Source organism: Somniosus microcephalus, chromosome 5, assembly GCF_052327205.1.
Source record: "Somniosus microcephalus isolate GS21.2 chromosome 5, FLI_Smic_1.0, whole genome shotgun sequence".
NCBI classification, from domain to species: Eukaryota; Metazoa; Chordata; class Chondrichthyes; order Squaliformes; family Somniosidae; genus Somniosus; species Somniosus microcephalus.
This window is the reverse complement of record NC_140991.1, coordinates 87547662-87554027: the sequence shown is the minus strand read 5'-3', so window position 1 is coordinate 87554027 and position 6366 is coordinate 87547662.

Genomic DNA, 6366 nt, shown 5'->3' with positions numbered 1-6366 from the left:
TATAGCTTTTATCCAGTTGGAGAGGTCCTCCCAGACTTGTTCTCTAGCATGTGGGTTAGGGGAGGGATTGTACACTTGAGGCCAATGTTGCTGCTATTGTGGCCAATCGCTCTTTCACATTGATAGGTACTTCAGTGTCAGTGAAACAGCCTCTGCTGGATTTTTCTGAGTCCTGGAGCTAATTTTATTCAGTGAATCTGAATTGCTGAACAATTTCTTACGGAAGCCAAAATGTTTGTTTCCTGCTGTTTAAGATGGTGAACTGACAATGACTGTTCCGCACTGATTGGTTTGCTTGCGGAACTTCATAAAGAGGAGCTGCTCTGAGCAAACTGCAGCATTCTCATATGTTTGTAAATTGTTTGTTCTGTACAACTGTTTCCCCTGTTATTGATCCCAACAGCCAACACTTGAAGTCTCAACCGTTTGTTTTTGTCTTCACTTGTCAAACAATTTTCTCCGATTTCTTCAGAGCCCAATGGGACAGAGCTGATTTCAGTGCCATCAAAGACTACCATAAAATGTGGTCATTAAAACATCTGGCTCAGTGCTGTAGTGGTTCCAGTGGCTTGTGTCTGGATTGTGCATTTCTGCTACATACCTTGTATTACGTGGCAAAGTTTATCATGGTCCTAAATCATGTATACAAGTGTTTTTCTTCTGATCTGAATGAATCTTTGTTGTGTGACATGTGTATGTTGTACTTAACATTGCATTTTACATGCTTACAGGCACTTGTACATGGTGGAGATTGTTTTCACCCTATGTGGAAAGATGAGACCAATTTAATTAACTTTGTAGAGATTTTAAAATGATTATCAAAATTTTAATGTATCTAATTTATTCTTTTTCATAGCCTGGCTCTTGCCGACCCCCAGCCAATAATATGCCTAGACTCTGTTTAAGAGGACGACTGCTTGATAATCACTAGCCAGTGGCACTCTGTGATTAACCAGCAGGCTGGGATGGGGGGGGGGGTGGGTGCGGTGTGGATGGTGGGGGGCAGGTGGGAAGAGGTCTTGCTGCAGAACCTGAAGTGGTACTTGTGCCAATAGCCTCAACCACTGCTGTTGTACCAATTGACTAAATGTGAATGAATCAACAGAAACAAAAAGTACAAATGAGGAATAAATAATGAGCAGAATACTGTGCAATCAGTACCTCAAGATTTTTTCCACAGCCACTGTTCACTAACTAACAAGTGCCACAAAACTAACCAATCCCTCAAATAATTTATACACATTGTTATCAAACTCCATTTTCCTTCTTCACTTAGGTTAATGTATAGTTAGAAATAACAAATCATGATAAATTATACAATTCTGAAAAAATATTAAATTAAAGATGGCCATTTAATGTTAGAAATACATGGGAGAAGTTCCCTGACACGGGCCTGTCCTACTGCCTGGAGCTTCACCTGGAAATTTCACCAGGACTCAAGTGTTGGAGAATTTTCAGCTGCTGTGGTCAAATTCTGTGCGCACGCTTGTGTGGAATTTGACTTGGGCAGGGGTGGAAAATGCTCGGTAACAAATTGGCCGCCGTTATATGCCCTGCCTGAATTTCCTTACCATTGGTTTCAATGGAAAGAAAAAATCGGGCAGCCAACGCTCTAACGCCTGATTTGCGTCCCTGCCGAAGTTGAATGTCTGGTGTCTCTGTGAAGTATCATAACTGATGAGGTTTTCACTCTGCTCATGTGGAACTACAATTTCCAGAATGCACCATAACAAAACACTTAACAATGGCCACCATGTAGAAAAGTACCAGGGAGTTCCAGCTGCTGTATAAAAATTCTGTGTGACTGAGAACAATGTCATGGGAGCTGTATTTTTTACCCTGCTCTTGTGGAACTACAACACCCAGAGTGTACTGTGACAACCAGACAGAACATTTACAAATAACTAATATTAAACATGAGTGGCAGGAACAAAACATCAAAACTAAAAGATTTCATTTTTTCCAGACAATGCTACATTGGGGAGACCAAAGGCAAATTGGGTGATCGTTTGCTGAACACCTCTCTTCTGTCCGCAAGTGCGACCCTGAGCTTCCGGTCGCTTGCCAGTTTAATTATCTGTTCTAATCCCACTCTGACCTCACTGTCCTTGGCCTCCTACAAAGTTCCAATTAAGCTTAATGCAAGCTCGAGGAACAGCACCTCCGTTTACTAAGCACTTTACAGTCTTCTGGCCTGAACATTGACTTTAACAACATCCCATTTTCTTCCCAAACGACTCCCATTTTCTCTCCCACACAGATGCTGGTAATGTCGGATAGATGCATGAGAACTACTGGAAATGGAGGAGATGTGGGCTGGTATCTGGGATGGGGATCCACGATTGGTACGTGGCCAGTGGGGTGCCTACTAGCCTTTCTACCACCACGTTCCTGGGCCACATAATCCTGCTCCGTTTTGTCAGATTTTCCATGCTTCCCTGCCCCTCTATTCTGCTCTAACCATTCATGCATCCTCTGGACACATCTTTTGTTTCATTAATTTCTCTCATTATCACCTCCTTTTGCCTCAAACCATCATTATCACTTCTGTCATTTAATCATCTCCTGCCCTCCACCCAATTTCCTCTTTTCCTGCCATGTTTTCCCTGGCTCTGTACCTGCTTAAAAGCTGTAACATCTTCCAGTTCTGACAAAAGGTCATCAACCTGAAATGTTAACCCTACGGTTCTCTCTCCACAGATGCTCCTGACCGACTGAGTGTTTCCAGCAGTTTTTATTACATTCACCTGAGTGTGCTTGTGCACAAATCTTTGAAGGTGGCAGGACAGGTTCACAAAGCAGTTAATAAAGCATATGCGATCCTGGGCTTTATAAATAGAGGCACAGGGGACGATTTTCCCAATGGAGGTGGGTTGGAGGCGGGTTTCGGTTTAGATGGGTTCCAAACCCGCCTCCACTGAGAGGTGGGAAAAAATTGAGATTTTCCCCAAATTGGCCAGTTGATTTCAGAGGTGTGGGTTCCCCTGGGCCAATTAGTCTTTTGGGACTGAAACTCGCCTCTGCTGACGTCATTTATCCAGCTTCATTTAAGGGCCGCTTGCTGCCTTGGCTCATTCCACTGGATTTTTGTCAATGGTACAGCACCTCCAAAAAAAATTCTGCTTGAACAATGGCCAACTCCAAGGCAAGGGACTCCCTGAGGTTCTCCGATGAGGCGCTGGGAATTCTGGTTGCGGGGGCGAGAGCTAGCAGGGAGGTGCTCTTCCCTCATCTGGGAGGACGAGGCCTCCCAAAGAAACCAAGGCTGTCTGGGTACAGCTGGCAAGGGAGATCACCTCCAGATCATTGTGCAGCAGAACATGGATGCAGTGCCGTAAAAGGCTCAATGACCTTGTAAGATCAGGCAAAGTGAGTATACCTTCAGCTTGACCCTCCTTCTGCTCCCCTTCTCCTCTCATCACCAGCACTCTGCATTGTCAACCTCCTCCTCCACATCCCACTTTACCCTTACAACCCTTGCACCCTTTACCATCCCTCTCACTCTATGAACCCAATCACTTCACTATTCGACTATGCTGCCCTCACACTCCCTTTCAATGTTATGCAATGACAACGAATAACAATGCACAGGGAGGGCCCTTGGACATGGAACCTCACTCCATCTTTGTCTCCTTCTAAGCATCTATGCTCTGGACTCTGTACACTCACTCCATCATTCTCACTTTTGTTCCACAGGTCTTTCAGCACTTTTAGCAGGCCTACCGAAGTCGGAGGTGCTGCAGCTTCTATCTCTCAACTGTAGGACCTTCTTGGAAGATCCACTCCCTGCTTGGACAGAGTGCTTCTCCTACGGAGATATCTGCCAGCAGCATGGGAACCATTTATTTCCTTTCACCATGGACCTCAGATTCGGATGAGGAGCAACCACGGCAGCAGCAGAACCAGGCAGCTCAGCAGCAACAGCAGCAGGAGCCCCAACCTCCTGCTCACCCGCCTGATGCTGCACAGGGCAGAAGGCGCCAGCGCATGGAAGCACGTCGTGCAAGGAATCCACTCATCCTGGCCAGATTTGCATAGGTTGCCCATTGTGGCACATGTGCTTGGCTCCTTCTTAACACATGATAGGCAATGGACATGACTCTCTGGCCTCCTTTCACTCTGACCACCAACCTGACCACACAAGTATCGCGAAGCCCGCAATGTGGAGCTGCCTAAGCCGAAATAACAGATGCCATCACGCCAAGTTTGCCATCACCTAATTTTAATACATTCCCACAGGGATGGCATTTCATCAATAAACAGAAACAATCACCCAATCTGCACACAGATCTGGAGGTTCTATCCCTTGCCAGCTGGACCCATATAGCCTTGGTTTCTTTGGGAGGCCTCTTCCTCCCAGATGAGGGGAAGAGCACATCCCTGCTAGCTCTCACCCCCTCAACCAGCATACCCAGTGCCTCATCCGAGAGCCTCAGGGAGGCCCTTGCCTTGGAGCTGGCCATTCTTCAAGGAGATAACAGCTTGGAAGTGGTGCAGCTTCGACCGAAAACCAGTGGAATGAGCCAAGGCAGCAAGCAGCCCTTAAATGAAGCTGGATAAGCGATGTCAGCAGAGGCGAGTTTCAGTCCCAAAACACTAATTGGCCAAGGGGAACCCACACCTCTGAAATCAACTGGCCAATTAGGGGAAAATCGCAAATTTTTCCCACCTCTCAGTGGAGGCAGGCTTGGAACCCACCCAAACCGAAATCCGCCTCCATTGGGAAAATCGTGCTCTTTGTGTTCTCCTCACAGCTTACTGTCCCACCTAGCTTTGTATCATCAGCAAACTTGGATACATTACACTCGGTCCCATCATCTAGGTCATTCTAGAATCTAGGGAATTTTGAAAAATCAAAACCAAAGCATCCACTATATCTTCAGCCACCTCTTTTAGAACTCTAGGATGTAGCTCATCAGGTTGAGGGGATTTGTCGGCTTTTAGTCCCATTAGTTTCTCTAGTACTTTTTCTCTACTTATATTAATCACGTTAATTTCCTCACCCTCATTAGACCCTTGGTTCCCCACCATTTTCAGTATGCTTTTTGTGTCTTCTACTGTGAAGACAGATACAAAATATTTGTTTAACGTTTCTGCCATTTCCTTACTCCCCTAATAATTTCTCCTGTCTCCGCCTTTAAGGGACCAACGTTTACTTTTGCTACTCTCTTCCTTTTTACATACTTGTAGAAGCTCTTACAATCTGCTTTTATATTTCTTGCTAGTTTTCTCTCATTCTATTTTTTCCCTTTTTATCAATTGGATAAATACTTGAAGGAGAAAAAATTGCAGGGATATGGGGAAAGAGCGGGGGAGTGGGACTAACTGGATTGCCCTTCGAAAGAGTCAGCGCAGACTTGATGGGCCGAATGGCCTCCTTCTATGCTGTACAATTCTATGATTTTTTCAGTATTGTTTGGAATTAGATTTTTTTGTGTGACTAAATAGGACTGATGTTTGCGCTGGGTCCTGAGAGGGATATTTAGGAAGCATATTGATGCAGATCTTTGATACTGTGGCCACAGTTAGTCAGCTAGTCCTGGACCATGGCAAATATCTACCCGAAGTACTTGAGCAAGCAATGTTTTGTGGAGTAGAGAAGAATAAATTTGCACCTCACACAAGAAACTACAAATCCATTATGGGAGGCAGAGAAAAAAAATTATAATGCAAATAATTGCCTTGTGGGTCAGAGAGGAATTTCCCAGAGTTTTTTGCTAAATTGACCAAAGGATTTTTTCGTTTTTTTTCCCTCTCGCAGAAAATTCCATGGCTGGTGGGTGGTGATGTGAGGAGGGGGTCGTGGATAAGGGTCACGGTGTGCATACGGTACACCATGACAGGCTAGATTGACCAGCTGATATTTTCCTCAACTTCATTTTCATATGTTTGCAACTGGGAATAAGATTTTTTTTGTTGCAAAGAAAGGTTGTTGGCTCTAAACGCCATGTATCAATCAAGGACTGTAATTAGTGGATACATTTGGGATTGTAATCAACACTTGCATCTTAAGTAGTCTTTGTAAAGAAGTAGGTAAAGAGTTTTATAAATATTAAAGCTGTGAAGCCTTTATCATTGCAGTGTGTGATATTTTTACCTCATGTGAGTCAGGTAATATATTTAAGTGTCTACCTTGGCTGAGTAGTAGCCTTTTCTTAATAAAACCATAAGGAGACATTGGGTTGCCCTATTGTCATCAAATAGAAACAAGCAAAAGTGACCCCTTTTTAGAGGGGCACCACAAATAAAGAACTAAACCATAAAGGAAACTTAAAAAATTAAATATTACCAACTGTGTCCAGTACACATTCCAGTCCCTGCGGTGCCCACTGGTCACAGAAGGCCTTAAGTATACTGGCGGACACC